We start from the raw sequence: 25528 nt of genomic DNA, 5'->3' as shown, positions 1-25528 counted from the left end.
CCTCTTCCACAACACACCTGAGCCTTCAGTAAGGGAGGGTCTTGTAGATGTTTCTGTTGGGACTGGGATCCACAACTGTATTTTGATTGGTTGTGGTTCACTGTAATGGCCTCTGTTGCAGAAAAGTTTCCTTGGTGAACAGTGAAGACTGCATGTAAGAATAGATTTCTAGAATGGAGTTAAGAATCATACTGGTATAGTAAAGAGGTGTTTTAGGATCTAAAAATCTTTAGTTTCTAGCATTAACATCCTTGGTTAAGTTTAGTGGGTTTAGTTCTATGTGTATTTAACTGTGTATGGATAATTTGTTTTCTGTGAAAGTGATTCTTCCATGTAGCCCATGCCGTTAATCCTCATTCCAGAGTCTCCTGAATAATGGAATCACAGGTTTGTACCGCCATGCCTAGTTCATTTGTCCATTTTATTTGTCGTTTTATTTTATTGACTTTCAAATTTCTGCTTTATTTAGGTTTTCAAAACAATATTTGACTGTATCTCATGCTGGCCTGGAATTTACTTTTTAATTCAAGGTAGCCTCAAATTCAGGTGTCTTACCTCAAAATACAAAGTGATAGAAACAGAGATGTGTGTTACCATACCCAGTAATTTGTCCATTGAGCTCACTTTGAGGACTATTAGCATTCAAAACAATACTATAATTAGACCTTAAACATTCTTTTGAATGAAAGTATCATTTTAAATTTATCTTAAATTTTAGTAGGCATTCTTATAGCAAGCATCTAAACAGTACACTCATTTACACTCTCTTAGTGTAAAAGTAGAATATATCAGAACCAGAGATTTGAAACGTAGGGTCTTTTCATTTGCATATCTAAGAATGAAAACATTTTTAAAACATTTTTTGTGTCTACAGAAAAGATTCGCTTATGAATATATATTTTGAGTATGTAAATGGTTTTATAAAGATCTATGCATGTGTATTGGGAATTGAAATGAAAAATATATAATTCAGCATAGTAACTTCGGATAATAATGTGTTTCAAAGAAGTGAAAACAGCTAATATACTTGATTTTCCTTGGTATTCCTTCAATAATGAATTAAGATAATGGTGTGAAATTAGTTTGCATAAGACATTCCACAATGAATACATGTATTAAATCATTAGGTGTCCAATTTTCACTTGTATCATTAATCTATGCACTTGTGTTTATAAAATAATCTTTAAAGGTTATTGTTTTTAAAATTCCCATAAATGAAAGTATCTAAAATAACCCACTATTTGTATGTTTGCATTTATTATTCATTTGTTAGTTCCAATTTTTGAGAGACTACAATTGCCTCCTTATATTAACCTACTGTATTTAGGAATATTTTTTATTTCATCACCCTGAATCTTATAAAGATAAGGTTCTCAATAATAAATTAACTGTGAAATATGCATTTTCATGCCAAATTTAATGCAATATAATGAAGCTCATATTATGTTTCCATGTCTAAACTCTCCCTCGGGATCATGGTGTTATGACAGAGTGATTAGGAACTGGTCTGCTTCTGGGGATTCAAATCAAACACCTCATGCAATTTTTCTAGAAACTCGATAATATTTAATAGCACATTATACAGTTTTCTTCTAGAATTTGAATCAAAACTTCTGTTTTATTGCCATTTGCAATGAACAAGTTACAAATATCATTTTGTAGGAATATTTATGAACAATTTTTTGCATCATTAATTTCACAGTTTCTCTAGCAAAATTCTATCTAAATTTTATATTTTAATCATTTTGCAATTAACTACCTAAAATGTTAATGGGCGTGATAGCAGGGCAAAGTATTATTTTTTCTTTTATTGATCAGCTGAAGTAGCCTTGTAGTTTAGATGCCATTTTGATAGCATGCACTTGTATCCTTAGTTCTTACACGGTAGACACTGATGGATTTCATATTAAGAACTTAATTTTTAAAGCTAGCTGGAAGGTTGTAAAAGAAAAAGATTTTGTTTTCTTTCTTTGTTTTTGAAAACCTTTTTTTAAAGAAAAGAATATTCAAACTGAAATGTTCTACATTCAAGATGTGAATCAAGATGAGAAGCAACATGGGGCGCATAGTTTCCTGATCTTCCAGAGGCTACCATCTCAAACCTGTTGAAGTCTTCAGTTACATAGAATAAGTTTCTAAGCAATCTGTAACTGGCTCCATAGAAAAGATCAGCTATAGTCAATAATTCAAATATAGCTGGACATATAATGTCAGATTGTTGTAGGACTGTGAAAAGGGGGAATAGGAGAAATTTATGCTACATTTTTCAAAACGCACTTAAAGCTTTAAATATCTGTGAATGTTGATGAATGTTATCTTTATTTTAAAACTTGGGATTTATTTCAGAAAAGTGTAATCATTTATTTAAAACTGCAGAGGACACATCTTTCAAAGTCAAGATTCACATTGAGCACTGACTGCTCCAAAATGTTTATTTCACTAATGCAACCAAAACTTCTTTAAATGGTTATTTGATTTTAAAAAATCTGCCAAAATAAAGATAAACAGATGTTACCTTTTCAATTTGTGTCAAAGCAATAACACATACATAATGAATCAAGAGGAAGTTTTCTAAAAATATGATAATTTTAAAAAAATCAAGAAAAAGCACACAAACTATTTCTATAACTGAATTATATTTATGCTAACAAGTCTCATAAGTGATGATTTTAAAGGGCATTTAACATCAACTGTTAGTTACCATTTCCTATATACCATCTGATACGCTCCTAAAACCAGGAGGCAAAGCTGAGACTCTTCACTGAATACAGCATTTGTAGGGATTCTAAAGATAACTAAAAAAAATAGAATAGACAGAGATAAATAGCTAGAGAAATGTATGAGTATATAAACAGTAGGTATATAATAGTATGTATACCTAGGTGTATTATAGATAGGAAATAAATAATATATAAAATATTGATTGAGGTATAATCTAGAAAGAGCTATAGGCAACTGTGGAAGGTTGGATCTGGGAGCAATGACCTTTCCTAAGAAAGACTACTTCAATTTATTGTATAGTGCCACAGAGTCAGCCTTGAAAATAAGCAATTGGCGCACGCCTTTAATCCCAGCACTCCAGAGGCAGAGGCAGGCGGATCTCTGTGAGTCCAAGGCCAGCCTGGTCTACAAGAGCTAGCTCCAAAACAGGCTCCAAAGGTATAGAGAAACCCTGTCTTGAAAAACCAAAAAATAAAAAAAGAAGAAAAAAAACAAAAGAAAAGATAAGAAACAAAGCATATAATTTGCATTGTATGGAAAGAATTTTTGATAAATGTGAATATTTCATTTGCATATCCTGAATATTTTGTGCTGTCTCTCTAGATCTCCCTGATCAGGCCACCACTACTCCAGCAATTACGGGCAGGCACATCTGTGGTTAACAATAAACATCTCTATTGGACCTAGGGAGATGACACATCCGAAACCTGAATTTGAATCTCCAGAGCCCACATAGAAGCCATAAGCAGAGCACAAGGATGTTGCAACCCCAGTGCTCCCACAATGATATGGGATGAGAGAAGAGAGAATCCCAGGAACCTCATGGACTAGCTTGCCTGATGTGTGCAGTGGGAAAGCAGAGGCCTGTCTCAACCAAGCTTGAAGGCAAATACCCATACACAAGGTTCTATCTACACTGACCTCATTGTACACCCCTTACCACATACAGCCCTCTCTCCAACCTACCTGCCAGCCTGCCTATCTATCTGCCTATCTACCTACGCAAACAACATGGAGTCCATTTTATGTTGGCAAATCAGACCTTAGCCTGGGGCCTGCGCCAGAGTGTGAGTGACACACCACTGACTATGTACTGAAGAAAACTGATTCGCCTTTGTGAGGAAGTGTCAATTGTACCTGTTTTCTTCATCCGTGGTGTGACCCAGTCTGACTGGGCTTGTACAGATCTTGTGTATGGAGCAACAGTCTGTGAGTTCATTTGCATTCCCTATGAACCTTCTTCCATATCTCTGTGAGACTTTTCACAGCGACAGATTTTTTTTTTTTTTTTTTTGGATAGGCACTTGTTTTCTTTTACACTGTTAAATAAGTTGTTTAACCAAGAATTTATACTTTTTTTGACGCTGAAAATCTTAAGTTTTGGGCATAGTTATTCTAATACTTTATTTTTTATTTGCTCTTGTAAGATTAGTTTATCCTTTATTTAATGTATGTGAATAATCTTTGGAAATAGTTATTTGGGCTTAGCTTTTTTGTTTTTTAATCGTATTTGTCCATTGGTCCCTCTCACATGCTTCTGAAAATCTAATAACAAAACTATATAACATGCTTTCCTATTATCCAGAGGCCACTAAGAGACTCAGTTCCTTTCCTTTCTTTCCTTTATTTCTGCAGTTGCTTTTTTCCTATTGACATTTTGTGAAGTTCACTGGCCCTTTTCTCTACCACGGAGCACATTCACTGTAAATTTTTACTTCAGATATTGTATTTTCCAGCTATAAAGCTTCCATTTAGCTCCATTTCTTTACAGTTTCTATTTCTCTGCTGAAATGTATCTTTCCATCATTTTAAGAGCTTTTACTCCTACCCCAAAGAACGTGGCTAAAATTGTCTTCACGTTTATGTGTAATGATTCCAGTAATTGGTCACTTGGTGCATCTGGCTCCTGACATTTATTTTAGAAGAAGCCTAAACCAACTTTTGTTCTATTTTGTTTTACTTTGTGGCCTGTGGTGACCATGGATTCTACCCTCCAACTATTCTCCCCGCTTTTCCTCCTGAGTAGCTGGTACTGATGGAATCAACTGCCAATTCTAGATTAGGCACTTTCACCCACTCTGAATAAATCAGATTGAAGTGATTCATATCACCTGAAGGGTGTAGGCAGAATGGACTATGGTAATGTCTTCTCTTCCTACTTATAAGAAATACTGTTGTTAAAGTCATAGGTGTGAGCTAGAGTTCTGAATCTATAACAAGCTAAAATAGACTACCTACCCTCAATAGTCCAGTTAAACAGACAAAATAGTGACAAAAAGTAGAAAAAAAAATGTTGTGTTTGATATTGTCACATTGTAAACAGGAACAAAGAGGTTGAGTGGCTACAAGTCCCTCTTTGGTATTCTAAAACCAAACGCAGTGTTCAGGTCAAAGTGGGATCCTAACTCTCATACTTGTCTGGACTACTGGTGGTCTGACAAGTCAAATCTCTGAAATCAGGCCTGGAGACAAGCTCCCCTCTGGCTGGTGCTAGGACTACAGCCCTTTCCTTCTCTCTCTGTGAAGCTCCTGGGGAAATTCTGATTTGGGGCTAGAGGACTACTTCCCAATAATCAGATAGCAAATGTGAAGAGTCCTTTTTTTTTTCTTGAGGACATTTTCATTCCTGCCAAGATTACGATATTCATCATTAAAAAGCAAAAGGCAATGAAGATATTTTATGCACGAAAGAAGAGAATTGTTCTACTACATATGTTCTACTACACTCAATGTCATTTGGTAAAAGAACTTATCATGGTCAGTTTGGTAAATTTGGTCTTTGGAATTCTTATTTCTTACTCTGGTAGACATCAGCTTGAGTGAGTGGAAGGATGGCCACAGTGTTCTAGACCTTTGAATGCATAAGGAACACGTTAATGAAGGAGGGATATTCTATGCTAAAACATTGCTATCTTGTTTGAATTCTGATTATAAAAGACAATTTATTGCTACTCACCTCAATGATTTTATAATTAGTTGATAAAATCCTCATTGAAAACCCGAAAATAATGAAAAGAATTCACAGAAAAGATATACTACAATTTCCCTTTTAATTTTATGGCAGAAGCAGTCTCCATCAGCTGATTTCATTCATGTGAAAACAATGCAAGCTATTTTCCTTTGTCCTAAAATGGATTTTAAGACTGTGTTTGTATGTATGGATACACATCACTCTGATTAGGAAACTTTGCACAGTTCCTCCACTGGAAGCGCCTTTCCCACAGCATGCTTCCCATCTTCCTGAAGCCCCCAATCCATGAAGAACTATTCTATCACACTGCTGATTCTCTAAGAAGAAATAACGTGGAGTGGTACTTTTTCTTTCCCTAAGAAAAACAGTTAGGTGACAAATATTTATTTGTTAACTATTTTTTGTGAGTACTCTGCTGAACTCTGGAAACAGCAATACAAGTACACAAATCACAAACCTAGCCCTTTGTTGAATTGCAGAATTCCTTCCATAGGTCTTGAAAGTACTATTTCTGCTATGTGTATAAATCTAGTGTTTTATACTTAAGAGTATATTAATAGATATAAATACACATTTATTTATCTCAAAAAGGAACAAATGCAAAGCTTAAACTTTGAGAGAATGTATATAATACTTTAATTTTGGTTGTAAACATCTATGAGTCATTATTAATATTTTGATAGGAATTAATACTAAACTCTATGTCCAAAAATGTCAATTTTAAATACATAGTGTTGTGATTAACCAATTTTCAATTTGCTTTGACATATTCACTTTTCAAATAATATGGATACTTACCTGTGGGTATTATTCTTGAAACAAACTTTCAATTACATACCTGATCATTTTACTTGAGCTTTCAAATACCCCCACTGACAGAATCATGAATAAAGAAATGTAGCAAATAGCTGTGTGCTCTCAGATAGAATTCTCACGTTTTACAATTTACAAAAGGGCTGACATTAAATAAATACACACAAGCATACATGCATACAAATATAAACACATAATGCTAAAATTAGACAGCACACAGGTGAGAAGGAAAAGCATAAAGATAAAAAAGTTCTTACCATAAAAGAGCCTGGCAAAACCATTGTCTGTATACTGAGCAGAGTGGTAATGAGAGGCTGCCTTGGCAGTAACAGAGCCACGTCTCTTGCTTAACACAAAATGATAAAAATTGAACATGCAAAAACTTTGTAGAAACCTTCCTAAACCTAGTTACCTGGTTTCAGAGTAGCAAGGGAAGTCAAGTCAACTATACACCACACACGATCAGAGTGTAGCATTTTGCAAGGAATGATTTTACAGAATAAAGAAATCTTCAAAACCTAACAGGAAAGACCTTGAAGAGACTCCACAAACAATACAACCATTGTCATTATTCACATTCTAAAACTTGAAGGTAAGATCCTATTGCCTAAGATGCCACGGATTTGGACACAAAGCTCAGAAGTATTGAACTGTAATTGACCAGGTAGTCCCCTCCCCAAGCATTGGCTCTAATAGTACCAAAAGATGCTGCACAGGTCCCCAAGAGTTGTACCCAAATGCAAAGAATATGAATCACAGCAATGGCTTGATTGGAATGAGGTGGCAAATGTTGTGTTCTATCCTGGGGAATAACAACTAACTGACTGGATCAAATGTTTACTGAATAGGAGGGAATTTGTGTCGGGTACTATCAACCTAGCCAGTCACTCTTGGATGGTGAGATAATGGGCTCTAGAAAAGAATTTATTACTGTCATTTTCCTAAACCGATATATTCTTCTAACTGTATTTCAAATGCTTATCATACCAACTCTTTAAGCAAGCTTCTTTTCCAGCAGAGACTGTAAAAGAGATCTACGACTAGTTAAAATTGGAGTTCCCAAGCCCAACTGGTGCATCGAAAATGCAGCTGCTTGGTGTAAAGCTTAGTATATTTGTGTAAGAGAAGGAAGGAAGACTGTAAAGCTAGAGGACAGGACACCTGCTGTTGGATAATCTCTTCTAGGCAAGACAGGAAAGCAATGCCCATAAATCTCAAAACAACTATTACCTAAAAAAGACCTGCAGAATGACAAAAAACAGGGATAAATTCATAAGTTTCTACCCTGAAATGAAGAGCTACTGAGATCAATGATATCTGAGAAGGGAGGAATCAATATTTTTCAGGAACGAGATACCTCACATATTATCCAATCTTAAGGGGTCAAACCTGAACTCATATACATACAAAAAACAGTACATGGACTCACAAGGGTATGTATATATTATAAAACAATATAATAAAGATTTAATGAATTTCACAGGAAGTAGAAGAACATAGAAGGAATTGGAGGGAAGATAGGAAGGTATAAATGATACAAGTCAATAAATTACTCATCTATGAAATTCTGAAGAAATAAAAGATTTAGATGTTATATATTTAAAAAATTATGCATAAGAAAAACAGAAACAAAATAAGTAAGCTTACTCATTTGAAATATTTTCATTTAGCTACATGAAATTATAGTTGATATTTTGCCATGAAAAGTAAAAATAAAGTAATAAAATGATACCTCTATGACAGAAGATCACATTTCAAAAAACTTAAGATGAATTTGGAAAAATAAAAAAGATTTTTAAAACAATCAGAGAGACACAATAATGGTAGTAAAATTCATTGTTAAAGGAAGATCTTTCATTATCTGTCTGTCAAACTAAAATAAAGCACTGCCAGAGCAAATTGTACATGTAAGCCCGTTATTTGGAAATGGAGTTTCAGGAAAAGGGAGTCTTGGAAAAGTTAATGAGTCAGTGACAGAGGGAGAAGCATATATGCAGACAGTGTTATCAATTTGATAAGGCATCACAAAAGCATCCTTTCATGCTTTTATTAAAGAACCACTTCTTAAATGGTCTCCAGAAGCATCATCTGGACCACCTGCTCTGAGATCAGATAGAAGACTTGATTTGGAGGCTTCTATAATTCATTATTCAAATATTAACATTCTGGCTGAAATGAATATATTATAAGTAAACACTTTAGCTAATAGAATATCAAAACAATGGATCTCAAGAAATTTGAAGATCTTTAGGATTCTTGGGAAAGGAGAGTTCCCATGAAAGCTTTCTCTCTGGGGAAGAAATCTACAGTCTTGAAGAGACCATAAATGTCACTGGTCAAAGTGATGATACCTTTCCTGAACTGCTTCCATGCATATAAGCCTGAATTCAATTTATTTAGGACAGAACTTCCTGCAGGTAATAAGGCTACAAGTAGGCAGTCCATTGTTCTGTATGAAACACAGGATGCTTTTTTTTTTTTTTTGGCCTTCAACACAATTGTTGAATATCAAGGTAAAGTTTAGCTACATTTGTTACCAAATTTGGGGTGTTTTTGGCATTATTACTGGGAAAACCTTTGAACAACTACCAAAGCATCCTGCTTTGGTTGGAAAAGTCTCTAAAGATTAACAATAGCCCAACTTCAATACTGCTGGAAGTGAAAGCCCTTGCTATGGTATTGTACTCTGAAAGGAAGCAATTTCTAGGATCTAGAAGGGCAGATAAACTATCTCATTGACATATACAAAAACAGGATGGAGGTTACACCAGATAGAGGCACAATGCAGCTTGAAACAATTCTAAAGGCAAGAGAGAAAAATACCGTAAACAGGATCTTTAGTAACTGGTATTCCCACCTGTGATGGAAATCGAGGGTTTCTCTCATAGTTGTTCAATCAAGTATTGATGGAGGAAGGTCATTGGCTAATAAAGAAACTGCCTTGGCCCATTTCATTGGTTAGAAGATAGGTGGGAGGAGTAAACAGAACAAAACGCCGGGAGGAAGAGGAAGTGAGCTCAGACTCGACAGCTCTCCTCTCGGGAGCAGACGCCTCAGAGAGACACCATGCTCCCAGCTCCCAGGCAGACACAAGCAGTGAAGCTCTGACCCAGGATGGACATAGGCTAGAATCTTCCCAGTAAGCACACCTAGAGGTGCTACACAGATGATTAGAAATGGGCTAAATTAATATGTGAGAATTAGCCTAGAAGATGCTAGATAGAAATGGGCCAAAGCAGTGTTTAAATGAATACAGTCTGTGTGTAATTATTTCGGGGCATAAGCTAGCCGAGCAGGCGGCTGGGGTGTTGGGGACGCAGCCCCGCCGCTCCATATTACTACAAAGTATTGAACTGTAAGCACACTTCACATTTAAAACTTAAATGCTACGAGAGATTTTATCTTTTATTTTGAACAGTAGAGAAGCAAGATGGAAAGGTGATATGACAATAATTTGTATAAAAAATGTGATAAACAGTCAAAGTCATATACTTATTCAATAACAGAATAAGAAATGGAACGTGGGGGTTCTTATCATTGCCAAGCAGAGAAACAGTGTTCAGTACATTTATATTCCAACATGGTAAGGAGCAGATGGCACTGGCTGAAATCTTTAGGCCATAAACAACAGGTGCACAAACACTTGCGTGCACAACATATGCACGTGTGAAATCATACAGATACTCCAGAGGAAACAGAGATTAAAATGAGTCAGCACTCATTACCAGGCAATTTATATGCTGCCTTGGGTTGCTTTTATGATACTATAAATCAAAGTTTAAAAATCTTGCCTCCCAATGTAGTCCTTTTGATTTTTGATTTTTAATTTTTTAAACAAACTTTTCAGACTGAGGAGATATTTCATTCAGTGACATGTTTACCACACAATCACGGATAACTGAATTCAGCCTCCCAAGCTCACATAAGAGGCCCCTCATAGTGGCAAACACATATACTCCCAGAATTAGGGATGCAGAAAATGTCAGACAGAAACCTGGCACTACCTACCAGCCAGCCTAAGCTACATGGTGAACTACAGGAAAGTGAGAAACTGTTTCATGGAACAAAATAGTGCCTGAGGATCAGCACCAAAGGCTGGATTCCAACTTCCACATGCATGAGCACACACATGCTCACAAATGTAACCACATAAACATGTATCCACATCTACAACATACACACACACACACACACACATGTGAGCACTCCTACATAGACACAAATAAAATAAATGTTTCTCTAAATACTTGGTAGATTTAATTGTGATAACTACATTGTTCATTTAAAACCCAAAGGAGGGACTCCAATCACAGGCATGACCATATATTTGTTAGGTAGAACTCTTTGTAGATGGTAGTGTATTTAATGATTAGGACATCAGAAGAAAAGCATAGGAAGAAATCAGTGGTTAAAGCACTACTAGCAAAAGGACTTGGGCTCAGATCCCGAGAAACTAAGAGAGGCTAAATGGCTGGGGAGTCCACTAGTAATGCCAGCTTTAGAAAGCAGAAACAGGGGTCCTCAGAGCAAAGTCAGTGTCTGGATGTTGTAATAGGAGCGGTGGGGCTGCGTCCCCAGCACCCCGGCCGCCTGCTAGCTTATACCCCAAAATAACAACACACAAATTGTATTCTTTTAAACACTGCTTGGCCCATTTACTCTAGCCCTTACAGGCTAATTCTCATATCCCGATCAACCCATCTCTAATAATCTGAGTAGCATCAGTCTTACTGGGAAAGATTCTAGCCTATGTCCATCCTGGGCTGGAGATTGATGGCGTCTGGCTCAGAGAGCAGAGCTATCACGTCTGCCCGGGAGAGGGGAGCATGGCGTCTCTGAGCTCACTTCCTCTTCCTCCGAGAATTCTGTTCTGTTTACTCCACCCACCTATGTTCTAACGAATAAAATGGGCCAAGGCAGTTTCTTTATTAGCCAATGACCTTCCTCCATAATCTGGAGATCTGGATTTATTTGAGAAACCCTGTCTCAAGGAATAAGGCAAAGAAGAATCCAGAAGATTCTCAGCATCAGCTGTGAGCCTCCACACACAAACACAAACACACATGTCCATCTGTACCTTCACATGTACCCCGCCACATGTACTTGAAAACACCAACCCGCATATTCAGGAAAAGAAGCAAAAATGAGTTAGAAACATTTAGAGAATTGCTCTTGACTTTATTATGCTCAAAGTCCCTCTTCAGATACACTGGGTCCAATAGGCTTTTTATTTATTTATTTTTGCTATAAATTACGTCATGTCACTTTATGGTTTAAATGTGAAATATTTTTCAAATTCTTTTAGTCTAAAATATTGAACGAGGCAACAGTGAACACAACCAGAATCATAATGCCACAAATAGATGGAAGAGTTGGATAAACACCCTAACAACCAAGTGACAGGCTCTTTTATTTGGCAGTGTTTACTCTGTCCCAGCAAAGATGAGCTGGACAGACATTTTGCCTTTGACAAGTGTCAGCAGGTCATGAAGCCAAAACTTGGCTTGAAGTTTGTTGGATATTTGCAATACAGGCTTGTTCCAAGGGTCGCAGGGGCTAAGCTTAGCTTTGCACTTGCTGCCAGACTGTATCAATACATTTCACAAAAGTATACTGCACCCAGAAACCTCTGTGGGCCGTAGTGCCATGGAAACTGCTTGCCTCAACCAAAAGAATGTCTACATTGACAGGAACCATTTGCTTTGTGGCATAGAGATATAATGCATATAAGACATATAAGAAACAGCCTGTTGGGGCTGATTTTAATCTTTTTGTTTTGTTTGGGGTTTGGTTCGGGTTTTAAATGATAAAATCCTGGTTCATTTTTTTTTTTTCCTTTTGGTCATAGCTTTGATTGTCAGAAGCAGAAAAACCAGGTCTGACAGACTGATGGATATACTGAAAAAATAACAACAGAGTGTGATAAAGCAGCAGATAACCTAATGGCCTGAGTTCAGGAAGTGTGACTGCAGTGACAGCCCACGGTTGGTGTATTTCTCTACAGCTTACAGCGGCGAATCCAAAACAGGCCGCTCTTGCTACTTGACTGATGACCGCCACAATCAAGGTCAGGGGAAGGCCAGAGACAGTTACAGACACATGCTGCCAGCAGAGTTGACAGGCGGGAATTTCCTATATTTAGTCTTGGAGTGGCCAGTTTCCAAAGATCACAGACATTGAAGAATAAACTCTAGGGATCATTGATTTTGAATAAGTGTGTAGAAGTGGAGGAGACATCTTACTATGTGGGGAGACATAAGGGCAAATAGTTATCCATACCAACATTTCAGACATGAGGTCAGATAGTGCATTCGCTTTTATTAAACTTTATAAGTAGAAGATGGACAAGAAATGATTTAATAATGCCTCAAAAGATAGAGGTTTTAAATTTGCATGGAGTCTTTGAAGCAACTTAACTATATCTTTAGTTACTCTCTTTGTGGTGGGTTATGTTTAACTTCAATGAACGATAGATGCGTGAGGACACTCCAGTATGCTTGGCAAAGATGATAGAGATGGCACAATCACTTTTATATGTGCTAGTTATTTTTATTCTTTGATACCCACTGTTATTTAAAATTCCTGGTGGTGAATATTGTTACCACACCTGGTGATATACATTGTTCTTTGGAAAGCACCCTCAATTTGGGTAATTTTAGAAAATTAAAGAAGATATCAGAAATGGTCATAGGAGAGTGTCTCCTCTCACAATTTCTTGAGAAATTTTATTCATGGTGATACTATTATAGTGTCATTCCAAGTGAGATTTTTTTCCTAGAAATTATTTTCAAACTTGTAGCTGTTATTATTATGATTATTCAAACAATGTGTGTTGTCACAGAAGAGTTTATTACATTAGTAATATGGGGAGGTATTAGGACAGAAAAGACACACCTAATGTCTGGCTGGTTAAAGGAGTGGAATGAATGAATACTTTAAGAACCAGGAACAAATGCACAGTGTGATGGAGTTCATCACGAAAGCACTGAACCCCGAAGATGTTAAATTAGGGAAACAAATCAGTCCATTCTCACTGGAAACACACAGGTTAAAGGCACAAAATCACAAGATCACGTCATCTCACTTGCATATTCTGATATAGCTCAGTTTCTCAAACATAAACACCTCTGCCAAAGATGAGGACAGCTACCACTTCCAAAATCACTAAGTGACTCTAGTGTCTCATGGTCAATCACAGACCCAGGAGCCCCTGTGTCTACCTTAAAGAAGCCACTGCTATTCAGAGACTCAGATTAGATCCAATGGATAACAACATTTCTGAACCTCTGAAGATTGGGACTCCTATAATAATGTGATTGAGAAAAGCCAGCAGGTGGAGATAAAAAGGCATCACAAATATAAAGAGTAGAATCAGTGAGAACTCTGGGTAAAGATGTTGCTCACCAAGGCTAACAATCTGAGTTTAATTCCCAGAAACAGCATAGTCGGAGAGTGGTGATTCTTGGAAGTTGTCCTTGGACCTCCACAGGCATTCCATAGGGAACACACATGCAAACACACATACAAAAATAACTCAATAATTAACTACGATAAAATTAATATTAAGAATAAAGGCAGGCTTGGAAGAACAGCAGTAGCCTAAGGACTTTAAGACTTGCCCCCATCACATGTTCAAAACCTATAAGCCTCAAATCGATAATCAAAGTCATATTGTAATTACAAGAACATCTTTAGTCTTTCTTGAAATCACTAAAATCATAGAGAAATTATTTATAATTGTAAAACCCAATACTGGATTAATAATGAATTCGAACTTAAAATTTGTAATACATCATTCAAAAGCGTAAAGCAAAATGCACAGTAACATTGGAGAGGCAGCTGTTAAAATGCTTGCCACGGTTAGGAAGAGAAAGCTGTGCTTTATTGTAATCCAGGTCAGTTTAAAATGTCTGCAGGTTTGAGTTAACATTACAGGTACACGGAAATTCAATTGTATGGATAATACAAGATTTACAGTAATAAAAAACAGTGATGAAAATAAATACAGACGCACCACAGAAAGACTCATTTTATTTCACACATTATGTGGGTATGTCTAATTGCAGTCTGAGTTAACTACAGTAATTATGTTTGCAGCCAAGGTAGTGAGGTTAATAACACAGGAAGAGACAATGAAACATGGGACTCAAGCCAAGAAACTTCTCGTCTATGTATGGCATCAACTTCTATGTGTTGTGAGTTTTCAAATCATGGTATCATGATTATATTCTAAGATATATGGGTCACATTGGCTTTTGATGGTTATATATCTATAAGATGTATAACACTATCAATAAGTTCAAGAAAGTATTCCTTAAAACTATGAATGTATGTCTGTAAATAAATAAGTATGTATATGTCTGTAAACAAATAGGTCATTGAACACAATGGAGCTACCTTCATACACAGTTGTGAACAAATATGGGTACCGAGAATTGAACTCAGAACCTTGAAAAGAACAGCCAGTGCTCTTAACCACTGAGCCATCATTCATTGTTGCTCTACTTGTAATAGTCAGATATTAGAAACAATTTACATGTCCCTCGACACATTAATGAATAAAGAAAATGTGGTACATTGATACAATGGAATATTTCTCAACCCTTAAAATGTAAATAAAATAATGAAATATGCAGGCACAGGGATGGAGCTAGAAAAAAAATATCATGCTGAGGCATGCAACACTCACTCAGAAAGACAAATATGGTAGACACTTAAATGTGAATGTTAGCTTTTAATTCAATGATAACCAAGTTACAATTTGTAGAAACACATAGGTTAGGTATAGAGTAAAAGACTGGATGAGGGAGCAGATAGATCAACCTAGAAAAGAGAACTAGAATAAATAATTATGGATTAATAGAAGGGGTACTAAAAACTGAGGATCAATGGGGATAGATAGGGAAAAACGGGGGAAGTGGAAGGGAATACCGAAATAGAGTGAAAATTGAGGGCCATTTATAGAGTAATATGGAAAAGTAACGCAGTTGAGGCTACCTAAAATGTGGATACATAAAAGCAGTCTAAATGACATCACCAAATAATGAGAAAGGGTCACAAATGATCATCTCCTGCAACCAAATAAAGCTTTCAGTACTGGAACTCAGTTGCATCTAATTGTCTTCTTGGCCAAAGGGACTCATTTTGGCTATGGCAATCTCCAAACAACCCAGGGTATTTTCAAGACTATAGGTTGCTCTCCTCAACCTGATGATAGGGCTCTATTGCTGAAGATATGTACACAACTCATTAAACATCAAGAAGTCAAATTGATGCCTACATAGAGCCTTCAACCATAAAGGGTCTGGTCTATGAAGGCATGCAACATGTTAACAAAGGAGAAATGTCAACACCAACCCAGCCACAAACCTTTTCTCCACAGTGGTGTTCAGCCTGCAAGACATACTATTGCAATGTGGCACAAAGGTTGTGGGCATAAGCAACCAATATCTGATATGACTTAATGCACAGTTCACACAATTTAATCCATACCCAACACTGATTGAGTGGCCAATAACCTATGACAAAATAGCCCAGGGACCTATGGCAAAACCAAGAGTCTGCATCCATTCAAGCCAGAAGTGGTCCCATCATCCCTAACTAAGAACCTATCTGCAATTGATATCCACTTGTGGAGGAAAAATTAGATTCTCCAAAGGAGATTCATTGCATATATTAACCATAATTCAGGGTTGGCCACATGCTCAGCAATAGATGACCAATGCAAAATAAACATAGAGGTATTTTTGTGGACTTTTTGTTTCATATTACTTTGAGCTTTGTTTTTTGTTTTATTGGTCTTTAGTTTGTATATTATGATTTCTGATTTTGTGTGTCGTGTGATGTGGGATTCCCCTCTGTATGCTGTTAATACCATTGGCTAATAATCTTTGAGCCTATAGCAGAGCAGGGCAGAACAGAGCTAGGCAGGGAATAATAACTGAATGCTGGGAGAAAGAAGGCAGAGTCAGGGAGAAGACATGTAGTCCCTCCAGAGACAGATGACAGAAATTTACCTGGTAAACCACAGCCTTGTGGTGATAGACAGATTAATGGAGATGAGTTAAATTAATATGTAAGGGCTAGACAATAAAAAGCTAGAGCTAATAGGCCAAGCAAAGCTTCAAATAATATAGTTTCTATGTAATTATTTCAGGTCTAAGATGCCAAGAAACAAACAAGTGGCCTCCTACAATAGTCATGAATTTTCTTTCTTGTTTTCTTGTGTATGTATATGTGTTTCTTATGCTTGTCTTTGTTTATTACTGGTTTGTTTTGTTTGTTCCATGTTTTCTTGCTTTCTAAAGAGAACAAGAATGACCAGGTATGATGCTGTGTGGGTGAACAGTTGGGAAGGATCTGGAAGGAATAGGGGGAGACGAAACTGTGATTAGAGTAAACTGTATAAAATTATTTTCCCAATAAAATTAAATTAAAAAATCCTAGGCATTCAAAACACCAATATCCATGTGAATTGTTGCATTAAATAAAGCTTTACTATTTATAAACAAACAATATGGCACGAAGAACAAGTTTCTTTTCCTATGTCAAACATAATTCCCCTCAGTACAAAAAGAGTTGCTGTTTGCCTATTAAAAAGAAAAAATACTACTCAGAAATACATCACCTCCTTGGAATTACACTTTTATCTTTATTATTTTAAAGTATTTTGCTCTAAGCAGTATTTATAAAATGACTAATGCCCTGTATAGAGTAATGCTCTCTGTATAGAAAAAGAGTTAGGATCTCAGAAAACTTAATTATGGCTGCACTTGCTATCATTCAACCTATCCATATCAACAAAAGGGTGTTAGTCAGCCTATTCATTATTGTCTACGTTTTAGTATCTCCATGGTTAATGGCCTCTCAGTATCTTGGCAGTAGTGCTGTTTTTAAAGTAAGTTTAATTCAACAGATAACAAATAAATGTTTGGAAACTCAGACTGGAACTATTTTAAGCCTCTTCTGTTAATCACAATTGTTCCACCATTCACATAAATATGAAATATTAAGCCAACAATAATTTGTTCTCACAGGTTAAGTATTTAAATATAAAATTTCAAAATATTAATGTTTTATGTCTCAAGTTATCATATGTTTTAAATGTATAAATATAATCTAGTAATACATAATGTAAATCATGTTTCCAATGCTGAAACAAAGAAAGTAATATACCTTTGCAAATTTGACATGTGATTGTGGTACATATTAAATGAATGGATATAGTCAATAAAAATGATGCAAACCATCTGCTGAACACATCAGTTTTTGAGGTCTTACTATTTGGCATGACTAGATGAGGCAATATGGATATGTAGATAAAGACAATGACTCCTTGTCTCCACCCCTTATAAAGAAATATATAACTTAAAAACATTAAATTATATTAAATGTCAGGCCAGTGTTAGATGACAGAATCTCATGCTAACCTTTCGAGCACATTAGAAGTGTTATCACATTCTACAGATAAAAAGACAAGCTAATTTGCTCAACCTCTAAAACATAAATTCTCAAAACTGAGTTGGGGCAAGCAAGATTCAAAGAGAGGATATACTAAAGACCAAAGCTGCAACCTCAAATCAGTAAATCACAAGCTCTTCCTCAATAAAAAGGACGCATTTGCTCCATCAATTCAGGAATAGACTCGGATATCAATAAATGATGTTTACCTCAATGCAGTTTAAGATGGGGTTGAAAATCTAACAACAATATGACTTCCTAACCATTACTAATATTTATCTGCTCAGACAATAGGTTTCCTCATGAGACATGGGCACATGTGGACATTGTACTTTGATTATTGCCCTTTGTCCTCTCTTGTTCTTCTCTTTTCATCAGCCCTCACCAAAATAGGACTCTATATACTTTCATGCATTGTGTGTTGGGGGAGGGGGAGGTTCTTTTACTACTTATAACAAAAGCATGACATTTGCCTTTCAAAATTTGCCTTGTTTTGGTTAAGTGTTAATGAGAGAGATCAGTGGTTAGAGGGAGGTATTGACATGAGATTACCTTCAAATACTGAGCAGGGATAGCATCATGAGTAACAGCATTGCCACGTCACCATGATGGCTGGGGGATGGGAGAGCCTTTTAGACATTCTAAATCAATCAAGAAATTTAGCTTAAGAAGAAAGAGTAGGAGATGTAGGTGCAAAGTGCACCGTGATGGAGAAACATGGCTGGGGAAATGGGGAGTGTAAAAGGGCACCTGTGATCTCACAATTGGACAGCGCCCAGCTCTACCCATTTTCTTGATAATGAAATCATTTTGATCTTCTTTGTTGTTAGGTAACACTCCACAACACATCGCATTTGCTTTATTCATGCAATCGTTGGATTGCTACGCAGATTTAATAACTTGACTATTATAGTGTTAGAATAAACAGGACTGTGCAAATTTGCTTAGCATTCTGACTTTAATCCCAATAGATGCATGTTTACCAGTACTATGGCATAATCATATGCTATTTCTATTTTGAATCTTTTGAGAAAAAAAAGCCATATTGATTGCCATAGCAGTTGCTCTAATTCCCAAGGCTATTAGCAGTTTGTGAAAGTCCTTTTTCAGCACCCTTGTCAGCATTTGTTCTTGATGCTAGTCATTCTAACTAAGCTGCAATGGGGTATTAATTTACATTACATTACATTACATTACAATGAGCTTGAATTTACATTTCTTTACAGTTCAGAACATCTAACAATTTTCATATCTATTGCCTACTTGTCCTTTTGTCAAGGACTATCTGTTCAATTTATATTCCTAGTTACTTATTGAAATAAATATTATTTGAAAATCTCTCTCTACATATAGTATATATATATTCTATGTGACTACACATGGTTGAATGAATGAGTTATTCCAAAACATTTTTATATTTTAGGTGAGATATAGGATTATCTTACAATAGTCTAAAAACTGCTAGATATATTTTTGTATACAGTTCTATATGAGTACAACTGGTTATACAAATCCGTTATTTTTAAACATTTTTATATATTTATTCAAGTGGGGTGTAACACTACACTATAACACCAACAATAGAAAATACTAATTTATCTTCATTATTTTATGTAATTTATGCATATATAAAATTATAAAAGACAGTGTTTAAAACATTGGTGTAATGTCATCAAAAAAACCATTTTTCTACTTTTTATTTCTCTATGACGAAAAAATAGCAATGTATGCTCTTTTTGTTTCTCAGTCAATTTGCACAGAATTCGTGTTAAGGAATACTTAGCGATACATGACATAAACGAAATTAACCGCTGTGGAAAGTTGTGAATTTAGAACAATTCACACTAAAATCCCCAGAGGATAGGTGTTCAGAATTGATAAATGCTTCTTGCACATGGTTCAGTGTAGCATACTACAAAGCAATATCAGCAGAGATTTAATTACTTAACAAAATTTATCAATTTTTCTAAGCCACACCAAATAGATGCACATAACTTGCAGATGTGAAGATACTTCACAAAATGAAACAGATTAAAGAAATACCACCTTATGGTAAATTTTCACAAATGCCGTTTTTAATCAATGGAGAAGTGGAATCTTCATCAAAGTGGGGTATGAGAAAATATGTGGAGACATTAAGTCAGTATCTTTTGATTATCCAAATAATTTTCCTTCACAGAACCTTCCCATGATGCATGATTTTCTTTGGCCAATATTGTATCCTCTTTTATGTAAAAAATACGATGTTAAAAATTAGGATATGGGATCACTTTGAGAACTTCTAACCAATAAGTTGTCATAGTTTGGGGTTTTATTTTTGTGAAGAGACAGCAACTCTTATGTTTTTGGTTTTGAGCCTAGCCTTAAGTGGCTAAGCAATCTCTCCAGACAAAATTGTGCCGCTCCCTGTGGGCTTATGGGGACCAATTATATATAAATTACCACAACACATATTTGGAAATAGACAAGAATTAGTGCAATTGTGCCTTAATAGACTAAAAAAAACTGTACCCATTGAATCACTGAAAAACAAAATAGAATTGGATCAATAGGAACAAAAACAGTAATAAATTTTCTACATAGACATTCTAGTACATATGTAATAGGGCTGTGCATAGAGTAGAGTATTCAAGCAGAGCACTTGGTTTAGTTTCAATAATTCAATAAAAAATGGGTGTGATGGTGTACATCTGTAATTCCTCTACTCAGGAGATATGGGTAGGAAGATGAGAAGGTTGAGACTATCCAAATTCTAATGTGAGTTCAAGGCCAGCCTACTCTACATCAGACCTGTGACCAAGAAAAACATAACGTAGATATAATACTATTAGTAATCAAAATTCTCAGTGTCCCAGAAATTAGGAATAGTATATTCAGATTTTTACTAAATATCACAGTTAAAATAAAAACTTCAGGGATTATTTCTAGTCTCATATGAAATTATTTGGTTATGATAAACAAAAACTTGAAGCATAATAAAATAAAATATTTTATAGAGTAATATAATTAAGGTTGATTAGTTTTAAAAGTTAAAAGATTAATTGTAAGAAAAAGAAATATAGGCAATATGCATGAGTAAAGCATTAACAAAATGCATAGTTCATATTAAATTGTTTTAAAATATTAAAAATAAAAATAGCCAATATGTAATCTGAGGAGTGCCAGAAAACATTTAATTATTGTACCCAGTTCTTGGGAGTACAAACATTAGAGTCAACTTTCATTCACATAACATGAAAGTTTAATAATGTCTAACTCTGAAATGAAATATTTTACTAACACTTTGAGAATTTTGTACAATTATTTTACTCATAGTAACTCTCTGAGCCAATTCCTCTCACATCTACTCTCTTCCTCCTACTACAAAGCAAAGTATAATAACAATGATTTATTAACTATGAATTTGTAATTTCCCCTGGAAATACTTCTTATATTTATGACACTTCAAACCCGGCACCTGTGTGATACCAGAGGACAGTGAAGAACCTTGGGTATCCTGCCCTATAACTCCCTGCCTTACTCTACTGAAGCAAGATCTCTCACTGAATCTGCAATTAGTCTGCATTCCTGCAGCCCCCTATGATATGTCTCTGCCTCCCCCAGTGCACTGGGGTCATAGTCCTGTGAGATAACACTCAGCATTTTGTGTGTGTGTGTTGGGGATTTAGAACTCAAGTCTTCAAGGTTAAGTATAAACACTCTATCAGCTGAGCCATCTCCTCAGCTCCACAATTTCAACTTAAAGTCCTACATAAATAAAATGAAAATGTGCATTAATAGTTAACAAAATATGAAATATTTTTTGTATTAAAGACATAAAAAAGAGTTTAGATACCCTTAAATTGAAATTGACCTACTATTCGGTAACCACATTAATTATTTAAGGTTAAGTTCATTTAATTAAAAACTGTAAATAAGTCAAGTTTAATATACACATAATATGTAGCATTGCAGGATTTCTAAAGAAAAAGAAATCTGGCTTATAAAAACATATCTCTATGATAGGATTTATGAACATAATTTGCTGATTAAAGAGTGACTCAGCAGTTGAGAGCTCTTCTTACTCTTCCAGAGGATCCAGATTTGGTTCCCAGCGACCACATAGTAATTCACTTCTACATTCTATAAGTCCAGTTCTAGAGGATCTAACACCCTCTACTCTTCAGGAGCACTAGGAATATACATGATGCATGAGTATCTAAGTAGGCATAGAAAATTACAATTTAATTTGCAATGATAATGCAAGTTATGTTTGAATATACCTATATTTCAAACAATAAATATGAAAACAACAAAGGTTAAAGTATTGTTTATTCTTAAAAATAGGAAGGGGGAACTGATAGGGATCACTAAAGGTTCTACTGTGAAGAAACTTATCTCTTGTCTATTAGCCAGAAACGGCCAACAGTTCCTTAGCTAGAGGTAGGAATTCATTAGCTTCTCCCCAATCTATTTTGAAATGTTGAATGGTTTAACCTGGTGACCACATTGTGCAGTCTCCCAGAGTTGCTGGGCTCATGAATACAATGGCAACATCATATCCAGAAGACACTATTTCACAGCAGTCTTTCCAAACCCCTTATTATTCCCTTTTTACAGATTATTTTATTGATATTTATAGACATTTTACTGGAATGTATTATTTGAGCACCATTTTCATATATTTACATAATGTAATTTGGTGATATTCATCACCACACTCTCTTCTTACCTGCCTCTTCTCTCAACTGGCATCCTCTCCTCTTTATCAAAAGTCCTCCGTGTGTGTGTGTGTGTCTGTTTTCTAAATTCCGATATCATTTCATTCATCATATTGCAACTCTAACAGTTTTATTTATAGCTATACATTCATCATTAAATTCTCATTCCAGAGCAATATGAATAATAAAAACGTTTGAAGTTTATACATATTTTATAAAAATCACACAAACTGTTACTTTTTATTCCTAAAGAAGTCATAGTTGGCCATTCCTTAAATTACAATATGTCCGTAGAAGAGAAACAAATATCACCCAATGACTACCAGGAGAAATAAAACTTATTGTAGAAAACCAGAACACATTTCATGTTTTAAAACTTTCTTAAATAGGAAGATGATGAATTTAAATTGAATTTTTTTTTATTGAGAAAAGGAAAAAAAAGTTTCCAGCCTCCCATTTCCCTCCCCCTCCTCCCATCCTTCTTCCCCTCCCCCCACTCCTCTCCCCCTCCCTGTCCAGTCCAAAGAGCAGTCAGGGTTCCCTGCCCAAATTTTTAAAAACTTCAAAGGAACCTCTAAACATGAGGGACAAATACTTAAAAACTGAAACCCCAGATAATTCCTCCTTCAGTATGAATATACAAAATCATCAGTATCACTTACATCTACATTGAATTTCCTTTTTTAAAGGACAAGAATAATTTCCAGAAGAGAAGGCAGAAAGAGTGTAAGAATGGGCGAGTCAGAGGCTTTGTGTGACTCTAAGAAAGCATCGTCATCTGGACATAGGATGGCAGTGCCCAGAGGAGCTCACAGCAGTCAGGAAACCTTATTCAAGCCTTGCACGAGCTCAGATCATACTGAAGACTAGCACAGAGAAGGGGCATGGCCATGATGGCCTCTTCCTAGGTAAGGGACTATTTGTTAGTAGTTGGGAGCTGCTGTGAGAGACAGTCTGTGTTCTTTAAGGCATGGACTTAACCCCTGGTAGGTTGACCACATTTCAGTCAAAGGCCACATCTCCAAGAATACATGATAGCGCACAAATTATATGTGATAAATAAATAATAAGTGCATAGAGAACACCAAGCTGTGCGAGGAGAGGAGGGTGGGTGTGTCTGGGAAAGGTTAGGGGGAAGAGTAAAGATGTGCAAAATGGAATTGCAAGAAATTTCAAAGAACTAATGTTTTTCTGCTAGTATTATTTTAGATGGCTTTCTAAAATTTTATAATCCAAACATATGATAAATTTTAAACAAAAAAATGAGAAGACTAGAAATGTCATTGAAAATGCACAGGGCAAACACACAATATTTTTAGGAAAACGAATAAAAAATTAAGACCTATTTGTTGAATCAAATAAAAATTAGACATTGCTGATTTAACAGTGAAGAAGGTTGGAAACGCTAACAAAGTGTGCATGTTAAGAAACTCCTTATAGCAGATGAAGTTACAGAAAGGGTCTGGTAAAGTTCTGAATGAGACACACTGGAAAAAGACAGAAAAATAACACATTTTCTTTTGGCTGATATGCAATAAATAATGAGGCTTGAAGTAAGAGCATGATGAGGGTTTTGCTTCTTGGATTTTCCTTTGATTTCCTTTTTCCCTTCTAGCAAGTCTGGGCACCAGCACCATATGGAGCTGAAAGGAGCAGATGGGGGGGGGGGGGATTTAGGTCACACTCATGAATGCCTTCAAATAGCTAAGATTGCCATCCTCCCGCCGCGTTTCCCAACTCGAAAGAAAGCAGCATAAAATACATTGAAACTGCCATTGAGAAAGATAACCGGGGACAAAACCCCGGAAAGAAAGGCTTGCAGCTCTCTGGTTTCTGTTTCAGAAACTTTAGCAGGGCAACACTTGGTACCAGTGTCTTACAACAGGGGTGGCTTAGCCTGTGCCCGGAAAGCAAGTGCTTTCTTTGGAGAACTGAATGTGCCCTCTGTGGGAATGAGGTTTACTTCTGCACGTCTGTAAAGCACTGAAGTTTAAACAGAAAAGCGCTTCATGCTTTCACCTAACTCCAATTTGATGCCCCCCAAATTCTCAAATGCCAAAAATATGATATAGCTGTCTCATTCTTAAGATCCTTAATCCTGGTCTAGTCTGGGGGCTTAGCCTTGCTTTTGTTTTCTCCAACAATTTTATCCGGTCAGAGAAACTCACAGAGTGGAAAATATTTCTATAGCCGAGAAAGTCATCTCCAGGATAGCTGTTGATGAGGGAAGGGGTGATCAGAACTGAATGAGATAATTAATTATAAGGTACTCTACTGAAATGATTATCAATAGCATTTGGCAGTTAAATCGTAGTCTCTAAATCCTCTATTTTCTTTGTATTTTATTAAAGTATGTTATTATATGTACCAGGACTTTTCTTTTGTACCATCAACCAGTTCCCAAAACATGACACAGAGACATATTAGTTATGAATGCTCAGCCTAGTTTAGGCACATTTCTGGCCAGCTCTTTTAACTTAATCAATTTCTTTTTATCTTTTGCCATGGGACTCATGAGCTTTCTTACTTCTGTATATATTACTTCCATTGCTTCTCTATGCCTGGCTGACTGGCAGCTTACTGTCTTCTGGTTCCAGGTCTCTCCTCCTGGGTTCTCTCCTCCTTCTTCTCTTGATTCTTCTGTTCTCTTTGAGCCTAGATTTCTCTTCCTGTTTATTCTATCTACCTTCCATCCCTGTCTATCCTTTTTCTGCCTACCTATTGGCAATTCAGTTTTTTAAAAGAACCATCAGGTGCCTTAAACAGGCAAGGTTAAACAATTGTGAAAATTTTTTTCTAGTTAAAATAATACTCAACAACAATTATATATAACAGTTCTGTAGCCTAAGAGTTGAAAACATCA

The sequence above is a fragment of the Microtus pennsylvanicus genome, chromosome 16, assembly GCF_037038515.1.
Source record: "Microtus pennsylvanicus isolate mMicPen1 chromosome 16, mMicPen1.hap1, whole genome shotgun sequence".
Classification (NCBI taxonomy): domain Eukaryota; kingdom Metazoa; phylum Chordata; class Mammalia; order Rodentia; family Cricetidae; genus Microtus; species Microtus pennsylvanicus.
This window is presented reverse-complemented; position numbering follows the sequence as displayed.